The 21,649-nt window shown below is 40.6% G+C and overlaps 1 long non-coding RNA gene across 1 annotated transcript in view; it reads left to right on the top strand.

Moving 5' to 3' along the window:
* Positions 1-21,649, top strand: part of LOC132500277 (uncharacterized) — a 271,126-nt gene that overhangs the window by 209,969 nt on the left and 39,508 nt on the right. The gene's annotated exons all lie outside the window — the stretch shown is intronic.

The raw sequence follows: 21,649 nt of genomic DNA, 5'->3' as shown, positions 1-21,649 counted from the left end.
GTAGGAGGTACGGTGGGATATGATTATAGTTACCTACATACTGGTTGCATCTCAGATTTAAACTCTCCAAAGACCTGCGTCACCATACCAAGTTTCTTTAAACTTTTTTTTTCCCTGTGCAGAATTGACTGCTCTGCTGGGTGCTGCACTCTTAATCCTGATTTCCTTCCTAATTGCACAAGTGGTTGAGCTCTTACAATGCCATATTTCTGTTCATTTGCATTTACACAATATACTTCACCGTGTGCTTCAAGTGCACCATTTGAATGTCGAGTCCTGTCTCCATCTTTAGGTTCTTATAATGGCTGGGCCCACGAGTAGGGCAAGTCTAAGGAGAGCTGCTATCATCTCAATATGAGACTGTCTTCTTACAATTGGCCAATATTCAGCTGACTTCTTAGGTGATGCTGAGTAGTAATTCAAACGGAAGAACACAGCAATAAGTAGAGGGAAAGAACACCCAAGGTGATCATTTAGAAATCTTTTTCAGGTCAGAATAAAAGAACATGGGATTTGTTCTATTTTATTCCAAACACCATGTAATCAAGAGGGTCTCAGGCTCCCAGGGAGTTCAATACGTGGGGCTGCTTTATAAAACTGTTGAACAAAACCTGAAAGAATTCTTGCCTTGAGTTTCCTTCCTAATCCACATACTTGTTTTCATATTTGGTCTCTCCGGTCAAATCATATAATTTCACCAAATGCTATAACTTCAGTTTCTGAAGAAGACCTGTTGATCAAATATAGAGCACATTTGAGGTGGCAAAACATATCCATAATGTGATCTATCATATTCACTACATTGTAAATTTTCAACATGTTCTCCTCTTAGATTAACTAAATAAGAAAAAAGCGTCTTAGTTATTCTGAATGGCAGAATCACCGGAACCAGAGGTGGAAGGGTCCTGATGCGGTCATTCTGTACCGGCTTGTGCTAAAGATTCCTCTGTGCCAGGTTTTCTCAAAGTCCATACTATTGACGTTTGGCCAGCATTTCTTTGTTGTGATGGCTACTCATTGCATTGTAGAATGTTTAACAGCATCCCTGGCCTCTACCCATTAGATGCCAGTAGCACTCCCCCGGTTATGACAACCAAGAATGTCTCCATATATTGTCAAATATTCCTGGGGAGTTGGGGGCAGGGGGAACAAAATTGCCCTGGTTGAGGATCATTGCTCTGTAATAACAATCTCGGCAGCTGTGATCAGCCTACTTGGGCCATATTTTTATTCAGGAAGTATAACATCTAATGAGATCTAAGAGATAAAATGTGGAGGTTTGGCTTGTATTGTGGAGAGTGAACATTTGTTAAATATCTCCAGTTCACAGCCAAAGTGACCTGGGATTTCAGAGTTGATGTAATGATTTTCTTCTCACCAGCCTATGCCCAGTCTGTAGTCTCAGACTTCCTCAGCTCTTTCAAGGCAAGGCAGAGAGAAGCGCAGACCACCTTTCCCATAGATTTTCCAGCAACGACCTATTGGTTCTATGTACCAAATCCTTCTAATCTTAATTGATTATTACCATTGCTTTGAAATGTTTAGCGTATCAGTAGGATATCAACAGTGATGTTGCTCTGTGATATTTCAAATTGGAATCAAAATCTTGTACTTTTTTGGGGATGATTCACAAGTTGGATTTATTAATCTGTACTCACCTGAAGTTATAAACCCAGGATTTAATTGATGGAAACTTCCAGCAAATCTTAGCAGCCTGCTTTTGATTTATGTCTCTCTTCTTTCTAATGGTAGTTGTAGCCAAACTGTTTTTAGTGTTTTGTAAGTCCAAAAATTAATTTCCATATCCTTAAATGGGTTTACAAATCCTAACACAGGTTTACAAGTCCTGAAACAGGTTTTCAGATTATGCCAGTGAATCCTAAATAAAAATACTTGACTTATAAACCTGGATTTTGCAGTTTTCCAGGAAGGTATTATAAATCAGGAATTGAGAGCACCCCTGGCAAAGTGAGCCCGGGCTCTCTTTGGGAAGTCCGGCTCTCCGCATCAAGTTGCACAGGCCTGGTTTACAGCAGCAGCCCGAGCTGGCCACGGCTCCTCTGGTTCTGACATGCCAGGGCCTGTGAGGAAAAAGGGCCACGTCCCACAGGCTGGCTAAAACAGCCACTAATCAGACTGAAGACAGCAAACCATTCATCTTTTTGTCAGAAATGGGAAGTGGCATCCAGATAGTTGAAACTCCCAGTTCTAGCTGAGTAATACAGCAGAAATACACGGAGGCATTTGGCAAGATGCTAGTCAACATTAGCACTGACATTATGCTTCAGAGCCCAGGGCCAAGGTCAGGGTCAAGGGTGTGGGTCCTTCCTCAGATGGGGCTGAGGATGGGCATCTGGGCTTTGTCCCTGTGCCGTCTTCATCATGATGCTGAAGATGTCTGGCCTACGTGAGGGTATACACCAAACTGGGGACAGTGGTTATTCCGGGGAATGGGATGAGGGTGGGCGGGAGATGGGCAAATTGCATTTCTACTTTATTCACTTCTGGGCTATTTGAATGTCTTTCACAGTGAGCAGATATTGATTTCGTAGTGGAAAAAAATCACAAAGAGATTTTATCAATACAAAGGGAACAAGGGGTTTTGTTTTTGCTTGCTCTTTAGTAAGTGCCTAAAGTAGATTGTCACGCAGAGCCCCTTCCTTAGCCAGAATTCCACTCCACTCTCATAGGTGCCCCTTCACATTTACATAGCAGGTTAAAGTCCTTCCATAGAACGCTTGCTTATTTACTCCTTCAGTTTCCTGTGAACCAGGCAAGGCAGCAGTCATGTTCCAGGTGTGGGAAATGAAGCTCTCAGAGGATAAAAAGCTTGCTTTCCCCAAAAGAATATTTAAGTGGCAGAGACAATATTTGGACCAGCTTTGGCCTTCCAGTTCCCAGACTGGTGTTCTTTCCATGACACAACACCATGTGGCATCATGGCATACATAGGCCTTACCACAGTAGAGGTTGGAGGTGCAACCTGTCTGCTCTGGTCTGGCGATCCTTGCTACAGTTTACCCCTGTGTTAGCCACCATCTGTGACCCCAGTGAAGCTTTGTCCATAATGGTCTTCTTTGAAAAACTATGAGCTATTACATTTTCTTCCTCTCTCTCTCTCTCTCTCTTTCTCTCTCACATACCATTCCACTGAGCCAAGTGGTGCCCTTCAACAATTCTGCCCGATTCCCTCAAAAGTCGGCTCAAGCACCAGTTTGTTGTTGTTGTTGTTTTGCGGTACGCAGGCCTCTCACTGTTGTGGCCTCTCCCGTTGTGGAGCACAGGCTCCGGACGCGCAGGCTCAGTGGCCATGGCTCACGGGCCCAGCCGCTCTGCGGCATGTGGGGTCTTCCCAGACCGGGGCACGAACCCGTGTCCCCTGCATCAGCAGGCAGACTCTCAACCACTGCGCCACCAGGGAAGCCCAAGCACCAGTTTTTTTTTTTTTTTTCCTTTTTTTGGTTTGTTTTTTGTAAAGCTTTCCTGACCACTCTACCTCAGAGCGCTCCTTCGGATGGTCCTAACAGTGATGGTTTGTTCATCTGACAGATAATTACATTCCTCCTCACCTGATTTCTTTCATTTTTGGTGAGAAAGGTCTCTGGATTTAAAATCAGGAATTCTAGATTTGTGTTCTGCCTCCATTACTTGCTGGAAATGAAGCCCATGAGCGTCAGTTTGTTCAAATGAGAATATATTTCAACCTACTTACCTATTGAACACAGTGGTTATAATGCCTAAATGAGATAAGATGGGAGAAAATATTTTGCAAACCTTAAATGCTGTGCAAGTCAAGTACACTATGGAAGCTACTAACATACTCCGACAGTTGGGGATCTGAAAAGTTTAAAAGTGCACAGGGCCAATGATATTTCAAAGTAACTTCAATGGTGATTTGGACACAATAAATGCAACACAGTTACATAGCATACGGATTTGCATTAAGTAAAATTATTAAAATATTAATAATTTATTTTGTATGCAAATTTTGAGATAAAGGGAGTCCTCCAACTTTAAAGATAGTTGCCAAAATTACAAAATTTCGAAGCTGTTGGGCGAGTAAATGATAAACTATGTATATGATATTGTTACTTGGAAGTGCCTCTTTAGTTGTTAAAGAGAAATAGCACTCACTCTTTACCAGAATAATGAACCATGCCTTTGTTCCATATGTTGAAATGTGTTGGTTTAATTTCACTTTACTCTAATGAATCAATATAAAAAGCCAATGGCAAGGTTATTCAAGCTTTCATTAAGCAGTAGTGTTAGTGTTAGGGCTCTGAATCTCCCTCCTTCCTTTTTACCTTCCAAAGTAGTAACCTCATAACATAAGTTAGGTGGGAGAAAATACCATTTTACTGTGTTTTCATTGAGTAGAACTAACTCTGGGAAATATTAGAGATAATCCCGAGTAAACTAAGAAGGAATAGCAAAGCAGGCTTTCTTTCAAATTCTTTAAAGTTTTCAAATATCCAGCCAGGGATAATGGTAAAAAAGTTGCTAAGATTGTGGGGACATGGCTGTATGATAAACATCACTGTAAGGTACCCCTAGACTACATGGGTATGATGGAATTCACTCTAAGAAGGAAAACCTCTTATTTATAGGACTTCGATTGATAGGAAACCTCTATTGATAGGACTAATTTTCCTATCAGGAAATTAGTCTTGAACTTTGCAAGGTTTGAAATATCTCTTTAGGAAAACCTCTCTTACATAACACCTGACTTTCCTGCGATCAATGTGGTGAAGATATGGCCCCTAAAGATTGACAGCTAGGTACTGGAATACAATACAGATGAGACTGTAACCTTTAAAATGTTGTCTCTCACTTCCAAGATCTTTCCCTTTCTACATCTAGATCATCAACTTCTTGAAAGCAGGAAGTAGTCTATTTCATATTCTTTGGACTTCCTCAGTATCTAGTAAAAAACCCATACACAATAGCCATTTTGGAATAATTGATTGAAAATATGCATCACGGCTGTGCACAGACTCTATTTTAGAGTCTAATAAGAATTTCACCCCATGGATGATTTTAATAGATTATTTCAGTAAATGGGGTGCCTTGTTCACAGTAAGTCCACTGGTTTGTACCTGGGCTTAGAGCTAAGATGTGATTTGAGGAGGCCTGCTGATTACTAAATGATTGTTTAAATCTTTGCTTGTTGTCAGAAGCCCTTTACTGAACACCACAGCATGCTAAAGAGATGCTCTCCAGTCTAAACAAATAAATCAGATAATCCTAACATAATATAGAATCTATGCACTTAATGAAAACCTTAACAGGGAAGATGTGCAATAAAAAATATTTATGTGCATCACTTAATCTAATGAAAGGAAAAAAGAGCTACAGATCTGCAGTCTGCACATACAGACAACACCCTCTACCCTCACCTCCTTTCATCATCTCTGCATTAGGACCACTGAATTGACAAACACATACCAGTATTAATTCAAGGTAGATATAAAGTTTCTAGCAATATCGGGGATTTAGAAGAACCAACAGAACTAATTAAGAGGAAATGCATCTTTTCTTTATGAAAATAAAGTCCAAAGAGTTGTGAACTTGGCTGAAAAAAACTTACATTTGTTACTTCACTAACCTTTAACTAAAATTTCACATTTCCATCTGTTATGAATGTAGACAACAAACCACTATAGTAATAAGTAGTGTTTATGACCTCAGCGCAAAATGTCTGCATATATTACTGTTGACGCAGATGTCTTGAAATAGCATGCATGCTTGCTCATCTCTGCTTTGAAATTATGGCAGTTATTAGACAAATCCACTGGATCTTGTTATTAAATGCATTAATAAAGAAGCACATAAATCACTAGATTGCAATTTAAAAATGATATCTTGATATCTTTATGATATATTTGTTTTCCTTTGTAATCCCATTTATTTTATGTTATGCACTGAAGAATATTTCTGGGAAGAAATGTAGAAGATTCACAAGACTTTCAAAGGGACTGAGGCCCAGGAAAGGTTAAGAAACCCTGGTTTGGGCTTCCCTGGTGGCTCAGTGGGTAGGAGTCTGCCTGCCAATGCAGGGGACACGGGTTCGAGCCCTGGTCTGGGAGGATCCCACATGCCGCGGAGCAAATAAGCCTGTGTGCCACAACTACTGAGCCTGTGCTCTAGGGCCTGTGTGCCGCAACTACTGAGCCCATGTGCCACAGCTACTGAAGCCCGTGTGCCTAGAGCCCGTGCTCTGCAACAAGAGAAGCCAGTGCAATGAGAAGCCCGCACACTGCAACAAAGGGTAGCCCCCGCTTGCCACAACTAGAGGAAACCTGCGTGCAGCAATGAAGACCCAACACAGCCAAAATAAATAAATTTTTTTAAAAAATTAAAAAAAAAAAAGGAAACCCTGGTTTAATGGCAGTCAAAACCACAGCTGGATTGTCTTTATTTGGGAATTAACTGGTCATAAACTTTGAAGTCCAGGAGCCTACCTCAAAGGTGACAAAGAAAAAGTCCCTTTTACTGACCAGGTCTATTATGATTATAAGATGGAGACTGGAGAGGCAACATTTGTTGCTACTGTGTGTCAGAAATGTCTGCACAAACAGAAAAAAGAGGTCATAACCATTTGCTCTTTGTTTTTTCCCCCATACATTGGTTAAAAAGTACTTTTAACTACATCTCTTTAGACCTTCTCAGCAATACGTAAATGATCTTTTAAAAACCCACATAAAATAGAGCCATGCCCTTGATTCTTTGTGTCTTATGTACAGCATGAGATTTGCCATGTAGCATTATTATATACAGTGATTATGCTCTACAAAAGAGTCGTGGCAGTGAAAATAATCCCCAGAGCTGCTTTTGTTCATTGAAATGAGTGATATCTGTTGCTTTAAAAAGCCTTTCCTGATTATAAATGGCTATTTCCTTGCCAAGTGCTGACCAGACCTGGCCTTCCTTTTCTAAGCTGGCAGAAGGTTTCAGGTTGAAAGGGATTTGGACTTGAAACTGAATTTCTAATCTGACCAGCTCCCCAAATGGGGCTCCTGTTCCTGGCAAAAATGCTCTCTGCCCACTTCCAGAAAGTCATCAATTATTCAGAGGAGCTTTTCAAATGCCAACAACTTAAATAAGAAAATGTGCCATGACAAAAGGAAGCAAGAATGGGGAGTCTCAGGCTGAGTCTATCCTGCTAAAAGGAAACCTCCTGGACCAGGGCTTTAGTGCAAAGAAGGCTTTTGATCCAGTGACTGTCTAGACCAGCTGGGTCAAGAGGGAGGGGACCTGAGCACTGTGGAGGTTTTAACCCATTTGCCCTGAGGTGGGTGATCTGCGATACTGATTCTTCTTGTGTCTCATACTCTGTTCCCTGAGAAGCACTACTGAACATCACCTGATTCTTTATGGAGACTGCATTCATTCAATTGCATACTTCATCCTTTGATGTGGATACAGTTCTTTAAAATTCAAAATTTTAGGAAAAAGCTGGACATAAAAAGTTAACTCTCCTCCCCCCATTTCATTTCAATAGGCATTGAATATCTGCTATGTGCTTGGCATTATGATAGCTCTGATAGCAGACACAGTGTTTTCTCTAAGAAAATTCAGTCTAGAATAATGGATTGGGCAAGGACACAATAATTGAAGGTGTTTGAGTTAAGGGGTTCCTGCCTTCAGAGAATTAGATTTAGTCCCTCATTTTGTAGAAAGCTTGGTGAGTCCCTAGATTCCCAAATATTGCTATACTCAACAATCTCTTTGGTTTCTTCATTTGTAAAATGGGAGATATAATATCGACCCCACAGTACATTGTTATTATACGTGACTTAAATGAGATTATGTACCAGAAAGGGACAATACCTTTTAGATATGTCAAGGCTGGGCTGATTCTCTAATTGAATAACTCACCTCCTTGTTGCATATGCAACTCAAATGACAAATCACACCAAATCAGAGACCTTTGGGTCACTCCTGAACAAAGCTTGTATTAAATTGATGGCATAATTAAGCTATTATGGGAATTATGGAAAAATTAACACAGGGATGTTTCCAAGGAAGAAGTGGAATGTGCCCTGAATCTTGAAGAGTCTGTAAGCTTCTAAAGGGCAGGGAGGGGAGACGTGGTTAGGAATGGCTTCTGGCAGAGGGAACAGTACAAGGAAAAACCTGTACAGAAAACAGTGAGTCGACTAGTTTGCACGGAACATGATATTTGCATTCATTACAGAGTAGTGAGGAGATGGATATTGGAGGGTAGCCTGGGTCATACTGTGTAAGTTCTTCATTTAGGTGGCGGTCAGGGAAAAAAATGGAATGTGTTTAAACTGGATCAGAGCTTTGCTTTGGAAAATTAGTTTGGTAGCAGCATGTAGAATGAATTGGAGAGTGCAAGTAACATTCAAGGAAAGAGATAGACTGTGACAGTCCAGCTGGAAAATAGCACAGGAGTTTGACAGCTATTTCAGGACTTGGTTTTGTAGTTCCCATGAAGTTATGATGATGTAAACTTGGACTGTGGCAGTGGAAGGGGGAGGCATTCAAGAGGCTTTGTAGGAACACACCTGACACAACTTAGCACCAGCTTTATAGGAAGCAGGGGAGACAATGACAAGATGATTTGGAGGTGTGAGGGCTGGGTGAGAGGAAGAGAGAAATAGTAGAAATAAAGAATTTGGGAGAAGCTGGCCTGTGTGGTGAGAAATATGGAATAAGTCATGAGGTCAATTTGGGGTATGCTGAATTTAAGTTGTAAGTGAGTGAATTTAAGTTCTGAGTGGAGGTGACCAGCAGGCTGTTAGCAATTTGGGTATGGAGCTAGAAGAGATAAAAGATTCAAGTATACTGTACACTTAGGCATCATTTCAAAGGAGGTAATTTTGAGACTATGGAAAGGAGTAAGATTTCTGAAAAATAAAGGGAAAAAGAAAGCTAAAGTTAGAACATTAGCAAATATCTACTGTTGGTGTAGGGGTGTTGGGTGAAGGCACCATGGGAGTAGGTGTGGGAAAAGCCTGCAAGGGCCCGGCAGGTAACTTAATGAGAAGGGGAGCCTGGGATTAGTGCATACTCACCCACTGAGTATGAGGTAGGTATCCTGGGGCACCAAGGAGGTGAGCCTGCTGCATGGGGACCATGGGGACTCAGTTTTAATGAGTGGGCCCAGTGTCACCAGATCTGAGTTTTCAAGAGAAATCATGAATCTAGATTATAATGGGAATCATGGTATTATAAAACAATAAGTCAGATTTTTAAAAACACTGTGCAGAACAAAGAGAACATACCTGTTGTCCTGGCCTAGACCAAGGGCCGTGGAGCTCTCCTTCTGAAGTAGGTAGAGATAGGACAGTCAGAGAGTAAGGGTAGAGCCAAGTTCCCATAGTTCGTAGGGAATTCATCAATCCCTGTGATGCAACGGGAAGTGAGAATTTCAAGTTGACTGGGTTCCATCGCTCTGGGAAGTTACGGAGGACAAGAAGTGAGAATGGCGCAGAGTCTGATGGGTGGGAGGCAGTTGGTGACTTTCTAGAGGGCAGTTTCAGCAGCAAGGTCAAGTCAGAGGTCAAATGGAAAGAAAGACATGTCCAGGGAGGGGAAAATTCTGAGATGTTCTATGGGGTTGATAATCTTACGTTGCTATTGCTGGGATGGCAGATGGGAAGTCCTTAGTAGCTGGACCACTGATTAAGAGCCTTTCATGAGTAAAAAGAGACTTTCCAAATTACTGCATTATTATGAGTGAATTAGGCAAGCAATTTGATCCCTTGGAAAGTGCTCCTCTTTCAATAAATGTAAAATATGGATTCTTGCTGAGATGTCTAAGCTGCTGCTTCTAAATTATATGGTAAAGTAGAGAAACAGATGTTAAATATGATTAAAACCAATTACAAGTTCCACAGGACAATACTGTGTTTTACTTACATTAGTCTCCCTGCTAGCTTAGATGCCATCCGTTTTGCCTTTATTTCCTGTTCATAACTCCAGGGTAAGCAACATGGGGGATTTAAGCAGTTCAGACTGGAGCCTGACAGGGATGTATAGATGCAAATAGAATTGCCTCAGCAGATCCAAATATCTAACATAAGGCTGGTTGGAGAGGGAGGCGGGGGGCGGGCGGTGTCCTGATTTTGCATATAAAGCAGATTATCAGCTTGCTGGCCCAACCTATCAGTGCATGTATCAAAACTGAATTTTGACTCAATACTGGGGTAAAATTTTCTGGATTTGTAAAAATTTGTTTGTTTTTAATTTTCAATGGTTAAGTGCTATCTTGAGCACATGCCAGGCTGAAGCCTACGTTTTGTCATTCAGGGACTGGGAACAGACACTCACTCAGATACCTCAAGGAAGAGGGAGTTCATTATGAAAATTTTGGTGGCCTGGGATGGGAAGCCATCACGAATGAGGCAGCTCCATGGACTTCCCACTCTCGTCGCCACCTGGTCTGGTTCATGTGCCTCTGCTGGGTCAGTGTGCATGCCCTCTCTTCTCCAACTCCAGGTGGATCCCTCTGTGGACTCACAGAACAGCCTTCTCAGAGCTTCATCTTTCAGAGGGCGCTTTTGGCTATTCTGATGCCCTCTACTTCATGTACTTCGTTCTCACTGTCGACTACTTTACTCTCTTATGATTCTCTCCTTACATTTCCTAAGAGGGCAATTTCATGGTTCCTGCTTATCTTTTTGGGGGGCCAGATTGCTGGCCAGCTTTAGGATTGGCTGACCTTGTGTCAGGTGATCATCCCTGGCCAATTGCCCTCAGTGGGGTCTGGGGGCCATCTGATAAAATGTCCCTTGAGCATGGACTGTAGATGTGGAAGACGTGGGACTTCAAGTACACTGACACTAAATTTATTCTATTCTTGGTGTCTCACACAGGGGAGGACCTCAAATATCTGTTGAATAAATCACTGACAGAATGATTGGGGTAGATTTGTCTTATGATTAGAAGTGTGGGTGTTTGTATGTGTGAGAAAAATATTCCACGTTTGAGACTAAAGCAAGTCCACTTATATATTTTTTAATTATTGCAGTTGGAAAACTAAATGAGGAAAAGCTCTTGTGCTGGAGCAGCATCTGATTAAAAAATAGCTATATCTCTTTTTAGGGCTTTAATGGTAAAGCATATTCTAAATTCTTCTTATTCTCCAATCAGTCAGGGGTTGTATGCTCAATAGCCCACTCCCTCGTTCTTTCTTCTCTTTGTATAAAATAGGGCCAGTAGAGAAATCCAAGTTGATTTAAATATGTATCTTTCTCACCAAATGAGTCAATTAATAGTTCAAAACTCTTGATTTCTTGGGGCTCAAGTCTCATAAGAAACTGATTACCATAACTCATTTTCAGAGTCAATTCTCTCAGTTCTAATTAGAATTAGAAATTTCTGAGGAATCCTGAGTGCTTGTATTTCCTATATATCATGAGCTATGCTTGAGTTATTCATTGGCTTGTCTTTGGGCATTTAAAGAAAAATGACCTCTCTTTAGTTTCTGAGTGGATGGAGACCTCGGCCTCCTGTTTTCTTACCTTCCTCCAACTTCTTTCCATTATACATCATCATCCATTCCGAAGTGATTGATGTGGTCACAGTGACAGTGTCTTTGTTTCTTTTATTTTTCTAAAGTCTCAGTTACATTAGTTAAAGTGTTACACTGTAGAGTGTCACTGTTGTGCACATTTATTTGGAATGGTATGATTCTGGAATAATCCCAAAATATGGTCATCGTTTTCCTTGATGCCATTGGCTCCTCTTCTCTTCATGGTAGTTGATGGATATTGAGAATCCACAATGCAAAAAGGAAATGCTGTTCTATATCTTGATGCTATACTTAGTGGGATCCAATGATTCCTGTTTCATAGAAATAGGCTCCAGTGGTGAGGCGTGTACTGCAAATTACATGCTGACCCTTTAATGTCAAAGCAGAGGCTAATATTCAGGATAAGAACACAGATAGACAGAGAAGCCACAGGAAGCCAGGATAGGGTGACAGAACTGGGAGAGTGGCAGGCCTTGCATCAGGCTAATATTGATTCTGGAGCTTGAGTTTTGAATGGAGTGTTTAGTAAATTAATGACAAATTGATGAATGATTAAGAGAATCAAAATGAGTGGTTGTAAGAAGGCATTGGACAAACCAGCCAGCCAGCAGAGGTCATGTTCACTCCAACAGAGTCGCCAAGCTGGAGATGGGGCAGAGTCAGGTAGTGATGAGCACTGCAGAGTTGGGGCTAAAAACAAGAATAAGGCTGACCATTTAAGAGTGAGGGTATACTGAACAAGTCAGTTGAATGTCTTATGGCAAATGTCTTCATAACAGTCACTCCAACCCCTTTAGAAGCTGGGACCCAGTTCTTCCTCAGTGGGTGCTAAAAGGCTCCTACATTTCAGATTAGCTAGTCTCAGTTGGGAGTGATATTGCTTTCCAGGGGACATTTGGCAATGTTTGAGGACACATTTACTTGTCACAGCTGGTGGGTGTTACTGGCATTTAGTAGGGAGAGACCAGGGATGCTGCTTAACATTGTCTAATAATAGGCTAGCCTCCCATGACAAAGAATTATTTGATCCAACAGGTCAACTGGCTCAAGTTTGAGGAAGTCAATGGAAGGAGTCACTTTTAAAGGATGTGTCTCCTGCATATTGGCCTCATATTACATGTTGACCCTGCTGATTGCCACCTCTTCCCAGGCTTCTCCACTCCTACACTCACATTATCTGCTTCCTTTTCTTCCCAAGGCCCCATTCATACTTTGGTTGACCTTTGAAAACTGCACCTGAAATGAATTATTCTGGAGTTTCTGAATGTTTTGAAAGTGTTCTTATCAATAATTCAATTCAATTCAGTTCAACAAACATTTGTTGAGTTTTGCTTATAAGTATTTTGCTGTATTTCCTGTATAAGGGGATTCAGAGGTAAATAAGCCTGGGCCCCTGTCCTACAAGAGATCATAATTTAGTGTGGGAGCCAGACATATACACAGTTAATTATAATAAAGACAGACTAGAGAAGATCCCATGATTGAAGAGTAACTTAGAATTCAGGTTGGGTCTTCTTGGCTCTAGTATATAGGTAGCATTCCCTTATCTCTCCATTTCTATTGCTTGAGTTTATATGAACCTTCTAAAAGTTTTGCAGTTTTACACAGCTTACACTATTACGGTCTGGCTCCTGTGTCAATGTCTACTTTCTTCACCCACCTCCTCTAGGACACAAGGATTTGGTCCCATATGGGTTTCCAAGTATAAGTCCACTCAGTTCAAGATTTCTTTGCATTTTTGCAGAATGTACCAATAATTTCAGGTTATTCCTGGAGGGATCTCACTGAGTATTATTTCATCTGCTCTTTCAGAGGTGCCAGCTCTCTATCCTTTCTCTCTGACTCCCGCCTTCCGACCCTTGTGCAGGATAACCCATTCCTTCCATTGTCCCAACCTTAGCAGTTCTTCCCTCACCCAGACCATTTGCCATCTCACCTTTTACCCTCGTCATTTTCAGAATATATTTTTTTTTCCAAAGAAATGCAATTCCCTTTCTAAGAGAATTTCTGGTGCCAGAAATAACATTTTCTCCACATCTTTACGAAAACATAATCACATTACTTAAATAGAAGAAATAAGCTGGGAGATGGGGTCAGGAAAGGCTGTTGAGGGGATGTGAACTTAGAGATGTCAGCCGGAGTTAACAGACAGAAGAAAAGAGCGTGTAAATATCCCAGGCAAGGCAGGCAGTACCAGCGAGGCACAGAGGCTAGAAGTGCTCTGTGTTTGGGAAGCCAGTATGGCAAAGGTGCAAGGAGTATTCACGCTGAAGAATTTAGGCTTTGATGTGTATTCAGTGAGAAATCATTAAAGCATGTTGTGTGTGTGTGTGTGTGTGTGTGTGTGTGTGTGTGTGTTTTGGAGAGAATGGGGATGCCATGACCAGATCTACATTTTAGAAAGATCACTCTGGGTACAGCGTGGCAGATGGATCAGAGCAAGGAAAAATTGATGGATAGGTGACCCATCAGGGGACAATCACAGTTGTTCAAACAAGAAGTGACATGGTGCCATACACTAAATGTTTGTGTCCCTTCCAAATTCATACATTATGATAGCCCAAGCAGACTGAAACACATGGGAATGGGAGAGGGGAATGGAGAATGTTTCATTTAATTTTTTCTCTGTAATATTTTGTAATTTCATGTGCATGCCTTTTCTCTTCTATGATACAGAGTGGAAGAGAATATAATTTAGTGTCATAAGATCTAAATTTGAGTCCCAGATTTGTGACTTTTTCAGACACTATGCCCATAGAGTTTCTGTTTTGAGGTGTGTCAAGTGGCTGTTTGGGCTGAGTATGCTATCATTAACGGAGGAGAGGCCTCCTCTTCGTAGGTCAGGCAAACACTGTGGAGGTTTTCTGAAATAGTTCCTTTGAGTGGATTTCCTCCTCTTCCTCCTCTTTCCTTCTGTTTTGTAAGGTTATCTTTGCTTTCTTGAAGTATCGGCAGTTTTGGGGAAACTTGGGCTTCGCTTGCGGAATCCAAGTTTTGTTAAGCCAAAAACCCTGGATGTTGCAGCCTCAACTACTTCCTGCAAATTTCCCCTTGAAAAGTTGCTGCATGGTATTAACATTTGGAAACCTGAATATGAAATACTTATTGCTGGACCATGGAAAGGAGCTTTTGTGTAGGTCTTTGGAATGTTCTTCTTGAAGATTTTCCTGGTAGTTTCAACCTGACAGTATCTGTACCTTTTCCTCCCTCTTCTGCATGGGAATGTACAAACTTAATTCCTGCATACTTGTCCTTTAATATTCCTCTAGCAGTTGTGATTCCAGGCTCCTGGTGAATTTGTGTTCCTGTAGGTTCTCTGAGGAGCTTTTAGAGCATTTCCTAGAAGGATCCAGATGCTCCCACTTCTCCCAGGAACATTATCTCTGTAACTCTGAGTTGGAGTAAATCTTATTCCCCAGGAAGAGAAAATTCAGTGGATGCACAGTGTTCGTTAGTTCAAATCTTGATTGAATCAGAACATCCTTAAAGAAACAAACATGTAGGAAATAAAACATGGCTTGGAATCAAGAATCATTGGCTGCCTGATAGCTTTGCAAACTTGGGAAAGTTACAATACATTTCTAAACATTAAAATCCTTGTCTTTTAAGCTAATTTAACTCATCGCAGGATTATTGGGAGAGTTAAATGAGATTATGAATGTGAAAGGACTTTCTGAACTTTGTAACAGTATATAAATTTTGATGTCATAATTATTCTACATTACTTTTTGCATGTTGCATTAGCAGTGGACAGACAAAAAGGCCAAATAAATGATATAATTGTAAATGACAATCTAATAGCTTTTGGTATGAGGTGAATGGGAGTAAGAAAGGAGGACGCAAGAAAGGAGGAAACACCAGCTTGCTGGAGATGTAATTATTTTGTCCTTAAACAATAGGTAAAAAGGGTCTCCTTGACATTTTGGTCATGAAACAAAAACTTAAATTTATGCCACTAATCTGAGCCAGTATTTCAGTCCAGTATGTTAACAAAAACATTGTAATGACACAAGTAAGTCCACCTCCTGTAGAATTTTTGGTTTAAAAGTGTTGAATACTGACCAAACATTGCAAGAAACTACTACTTAGTGATCTTAATTATAAGAACTCAAGAGATAAGCGTCTCAACTTTTAGAAGATTAAGTATATCCTAAATTTCACTCACTTCAATTAAACCTGCCTCTCCAGTCCTTCATTTGGGACAGTTAACCCAGAGACAATGATGCTTCCTCTGCAATGATTTCCCCTATAATTATAACTAGGGAAGAGCAAACATTAGCATTTGGAAACAAAGAAACTATTCTGTGTATTTTGGATGATTCACAATCATTTGGACAGGTAACTTCCTCTACTGTCCAAAGCTTTCTCCAAAAATGCTTCAGTGGTTGTTGAGGTATCTCATACTATTTAAGTTGATTTCATTTTTCCCCTGGCAGTTTTCACCTTTGTTTTAGCTACTTCTAGATTATATACTTGGAAATCAGGACTTAAGGTAACTCTATCTTAGAGAGATTACCATAACCCCAAACTGAAATCCCTGATCTGACTGGCATCATGTTATTTTGTTTTTTGTTTTTTTGTAAATGGGGAGGTTTGCTGAAATCAGGTGGACAAATAATCGGAAGGAAAGGTGAGAGAAAAGCCCCAGGAAAGCATATTTGAAATTGGGAATGTGTGGGTACAGATTTGGGTATTTGCCATCTATTCAACTGGATTTATAATTTGGGAGGAGTCAGGGAAGAGATGAATAGAAAGAAAGAATTATTAGTTGCCATGAGAGAATTTAAAAAGCTTTAAAAAAATTTTTGGTAGGCAAAGATTAAACTAACTGAGTCAGTGAACTTTTATTGAAATTTTCTGTCAGTGGATGATTTCTCCAAATGTTTGGAGGCTTTCTTGTTACAAGGCTTAGGGATAGCACTTTCTCAGCTGTTTTATTCATGGTGAAGAACTCACTTCTACCAAGGTGACTTAAAAAAGCATCCTAATGCCTTTAGCTTCCAATCCCTCCTCCTGAGAAACTATTCTAATTTTGCCAAATGAGATGGGAAGGTGAGTCTGTATGAAACTTATTCCAGGTTTGCCTTACTGCAAATTATGTTCCTTTTTGTTATGAATGTCTGAAGATAAAAATACTATCCCATTGCCATCTGTTAAGTACATTCCATACGTTTCTAGGATATATTAGAACAATACCTGGTGTATTGAATTTATCTTCCAGAGGTGGGGTGGTCTCATCAGTCTCCGGTGTCATGGCACAGCCAGGACACCCGTGAATAATGAAGCCACCCTTATCGTGTGCAGAGGAATTCAATTTCCTCTCTATTGTAATGCCATATTTGATTCACTTACTTCTTAGTTTTATTTTTAAAGGTTGCCTACTGCTCCAAGGCTCTTTCTTTGTCACCACTAATATGAAACATTTCTCTGAATTATCCAGTTCTGGGTCTATTATCCTTACCAAGCTTGGTGAATACCTCAAAACGCTTAATCGGAGTACACGGTACATAGACATATTTTCAGTCTATGAATGTCAGGCAACTATAGGATGACATTTTAAGTTCGACTGGTAAATTCATCATCACAGAAATTGTCTATTTTATTTTATTTTTGTTTTTGTCCGTCTTACATATTCTAAAGCAGCACACATGATCCTGTAGCATGTGGGCAGTATCATATACACTGAACCTTAACAAGGGAATTTGAACCCAATTAGAACCCAATTAGAGTAGCACAAGATTCTGCGAGAATAAATCTCCTGTCTTCGCTGGTTTCCTCTTTAGAGAAACAAGACAATGTTTCCACATTACATTTACCTAATGGATGAGACTCAGTCTATTAGACGAGATATAAAATAAATTAAATTCTGTGGCAGGTGGACACCCTGAAGGCACTGCGTTTTTTAACACGGTGTTAGTATTCTCCAAGACCACTGCATGAGCTTCACAGAGCTATCTTCAAAATTAGCTTTATAGGCCACCTGCAGACTTCTCTTTTGCTTTCCTAATCAAAACTGCAATCCTAGGTAATTTGGCAAAATATTAAGTAAATCAATTGCTTCAGAATATTTTAGGTTTAGGGACATAAATCTTATTCTTTTTACATGCCTACTGATGCTAAGAAGCAGGGAGGTTCCAACCTTGCAATTTCAGTTTCTGGTGAGCTCTATTACTTTCCATTCTGAAAAATTAAATTCCTTCTGCAGACGGATGTAACAGAATCCTCAGCTAAATTATAGTGGGAAGAGGATCTGACTTCAGGGATCTATACAGTACATACTCAGGATCAAGATAAAGAAGAGTGTAACGAGCTCTAGGGTTTTGGAATGTATCCGTGTGTACTCACGAATGCGAGGTCTTTTTGGCAGATGGTTTTTGTTATGCTCTTCCAAACCGATGCTAAACTGAGCACCAACTGGGATAATAAGGACGTGTGGTGGGTGAACCTCATAACTGCAGTTGTGGATGGAGGGGACTTCCTAATTAGACCCTGGCAGCTTAAATCTGGCAGCCTCTGTAACAAAAAGTGGTTGTGATAATAATGACAGCAACAGGGTGTGTCGTGCGTGAACAGAGAACCATTTGCATTTTGAAAGAAGCAATCTGCTTTGGGATGTAGCTCTTCCAAAATGTCCGGGTTTGGTTTAGATTCTGCTTTGGTTCTGTTGGTGGTTTCCTTTATCCTTCTCTTATCTCCTTCTCTAGCTTCTATGTGATGATGTTTTTTTTTTGTTGTTGTTGTTTTTCTTTTAATTATTCCCTCCCACCTGCACCCACTGCCCCTTCCTAGTTGGAAGGCTGTACATTACCTTTTTATTTTATTTATTTTATTTTTTTGCGGTACGCGGGCCTCTCACTGCTGCGGCCTCTCCCGCTGCGGAGCACAGGCTCCGGACACGCAGGCCCAGCGGCCATGGCTCACGGGCCCAACCGCTCCGCAGCATGTGGGATCCTCCTGGAACGGGGCACGAACCCACGTCCCCTGCATCGGCAGGCGGACTCTGAACCACTGTGCCACCAGGGAAGCCCTACATTACCTTTTTAATTCCTTAACGGTTACACTTGTTATTAACACGTGCTTCTGACTTAGTAATACCAAATATTAGTCAAAGTTCTGCCCTCCTCCCAAATGGTATAAAAGGCTTAGAACTCGGTAGCTCTCATCACCTCTGTAATAGCTTGCAGGTTGTTGTTGTCCCATATCTTAGTTTCATATAATTTTTAAAAACTCGAAATTAGTTTTTATTGTTACCTTATAAAGTCAATGCTTAGATTTACCCCACGCTTCTAAGTCTTTGCTTATCAATCCTCCTTGCATATCCCTCATTCCTTTTCATTCCCTCTTCCATTCTAAGTTGATTTCACTCTCCTGAAGTACATCTTTTTTTTTTAATGTTTTAGTGAATAATCTTTTTTTAAAATTAATTAATTAATTAATTAATTTTGCGGTACACGGGCCTCTCACTGCTGTGACCTCTCCCGTTGTGGAGCACGGGCTCTGGACGCGCAGGCCCAGCGGCCATGGCTCACGGACCCAGCCGCTCCGCGGCATGTGGGATCTTCCTGGACCGGGGCACGAACCCGTGTCCCCTGCATCGGCAGGTGGACTCTCAACCACTGAGCCACCAGGGAAGCCCTATTTATTTATTTATTTATGGCTACATTGGGTCTTCGTTGCTGCGCACGGGCTTTTTAGTTGCGGTGAGCGGGGGCTACTCTTTGTTGCGGTGCACAGGCTTCTCATTGTGGTGGCTTCTCTTGTTGCAAAGCACGGGCTCTAGGCGTGCAGCCTTCAGTAGTGTGGCATGTGGGCTCAGTAGTTGTGGCTCGTGGGCTCTAGAGTGCAGGCTCAGTAGTTGTGGCGCATGGGCTTAGTTTCTCCATGGCATGTGGGATCTTCTTGGACCAGGGCTCGAACCCGTGTCCCCTGCATTGGCAGGTGGATTCTTAGCCACTGCGCTACCAGGGAAGCCCTCCTGAAGTACATCTTTTAAAAGACCTTTTTTGTAGGGATTTATGTAATTATGTAATTTATGTAATTATGTAATTATGCTCAGTTTTGTAGTCCAAAAATGTTACTCTAAATAATGTCTAAATTATCTAAGAAATAGTTTAGCTGGGCATGTAACAGTAAATGGACAGTTATTTTCTTTTTTAGGACTTTGTATTATCTTTTTTTCTGGCTTCCAGTATTATTATTAGGATGTCCTCTACGGACTGCCTTTGCTTTGTTGATGATTTATTGTAAAAACACTATTTTTGTCTTCACTGTACTCCAGTTGCACCACTCTGTGCTTGGATAGAGTCATTTTTGTTTATCCTGCTCAGTACCAGGAAAAAGAATTGTATGATGCCTTAGAAAGGAATTTTTGTACTGCCTCTCCTAAATTTCCATCATTTATCAATTGCCTTCACAATGTTTGCTCTGTCTGCTTATCACTTGTCCCTTAATTTACTTAATATCTTTCTTTAAATTGACTTTAAAAACTCTTAATTATAGTATAAATAAAGGCTGTGAAATCGTGGGTTTAATATGCCAGTTATAATTTTTCTAATGAGACTATAACTATTTTATTTAAATAATTATATGTACATCACAGTAGAAAAGTTCACCTGTGTTCCTCCGAAAATACCTTGTACATCAGCAATGCATACAGCCTATGGAATGAGAAATGCTACTTTAGTGTGCCATTGTTTGAGTTCCTCCTCAGACTTATACGGAGGATTTTTTTCCTTGATTGGCTGAAATGATTTCTGGAAGTTTCTGCATTTGGTTAGGGGATTCTCTGATTCTGGGCATATCGTCCATTATGAAAGGAAAGGAAATTTTTATGCTCCTCACCATGCTGGCCAATGGAAGTGACTAGAAGTGGTAAAATCAGAGGTTGAGAACTGGGGAATCATCTAGAATCAAGCTACTTGTTTCTCAGTCTCTGCTTCACAAGATGGACATATAAATTTGCACTTCAGCAATATGTTGGGTTAGTCTCTTCCACCAAGGGAACCGATGAGTAAAGCAAAACTTTTCCGAAGTTTGCACTTCTTAGGAGATTAACAAAAGCAACGAATCATGATACTAACTTACTGCTGTTACAGTGAGCCAAGGGTGAAAGAAATTTATGGGCAGATTTAAAATGCTTTGCTTGATCAGAGTATTCACACAAGTATGCTAATTGAGGAAGAGATAATTCCTCAGTCAAATTCGCACTCCAACTGGGATATTATCACTGTTTGAAACACTGAAGAGCCTATGATATGCTAATAGCTTTAAATTGGTTCGCATTCAAATTTCTAGGTGTTTGGGGAAACTAAACATGCTTTACAGTAATTGGCCTCTTCTGTAAATGTGGCCTTAGGTACCACTTCTTGAGTTGAACAGCCACTTCTATGTCCAGGAGTGATGGGTTCCAGGCCTAGTTATCTCAGTCTTCCTTAAGCAGACATGGCTCCACGCCATCTCACTGGGAGGCCTTCCCTAGTGTGGTACCTAGCTGTTTAGCTGGTTTTAATTTGGTCCTTTGTGGAAAGTTTTATTTAAAGACAATTATGAAAAGGACCATTAATGCCCAAGAAAGTGAAATTTGAGCCAGGATGGAAAGGATGCAAAGATGCCAGTAAACCATGAATACTTAAAGAGAAACTCCAGAGAAAGAATGAAATCAAACAAGTCTGACTCCACCACAACAAGCTGTGCTTAGTTTTATATAAATATTCACTTGTGTGTCTCGGGTAGGGGATAAAAGAATGGCAAACGGATTCACAATAATTTCTACCCCACTTATTAGAAAATGCATGAGCTCAGAAGTGATTCAAGAGGATACAAATTAATACAAAGAAAAAGTCTTTGAGAAACAACAACAACAGTCCCTGTTCCCAAAAGAGGAAAATAGGAAAGAAATAAAAGTAAATTTTAAAATAAGAAAGAAAAACAAATCCCCCGAAGCCATAACTTTGATGTTTTAGGTTAAGAAAGAGAGGAAGGCAGTTAAGAATCCATTGCTTTCGACCCACGTGGTGGCTTCTCCACTACCTGGGAATACGGAGATGAAGGACAATAAGCTGCTGCCTTTTGAGAGGATAACGTGGCCATGGGGGCTTGCCTTTGGAGATGGTTTTAAGTGACAGGACAGACGTGGATGGAATAGAC

This window comes from Mesoplodon densirostris, chromosome 12 (genome assembly GCF_025265405.1).
Source record: "Mesoplodon densirostris isolate mMesDen1 chromosome 12, mMesDen1 primary haplotype, whole genome shotgun sequence".
Classification (NCBI taxonomy): Eukaryota; Metazoa; Chordata; class Mammalia; order Artiodactyla; family Ziphiidae; genus Mesoplodon; species Mesoplodon densirostris.
This window is presented reverse-complemented; position numbering and strand designations above follow the sequence as displayed.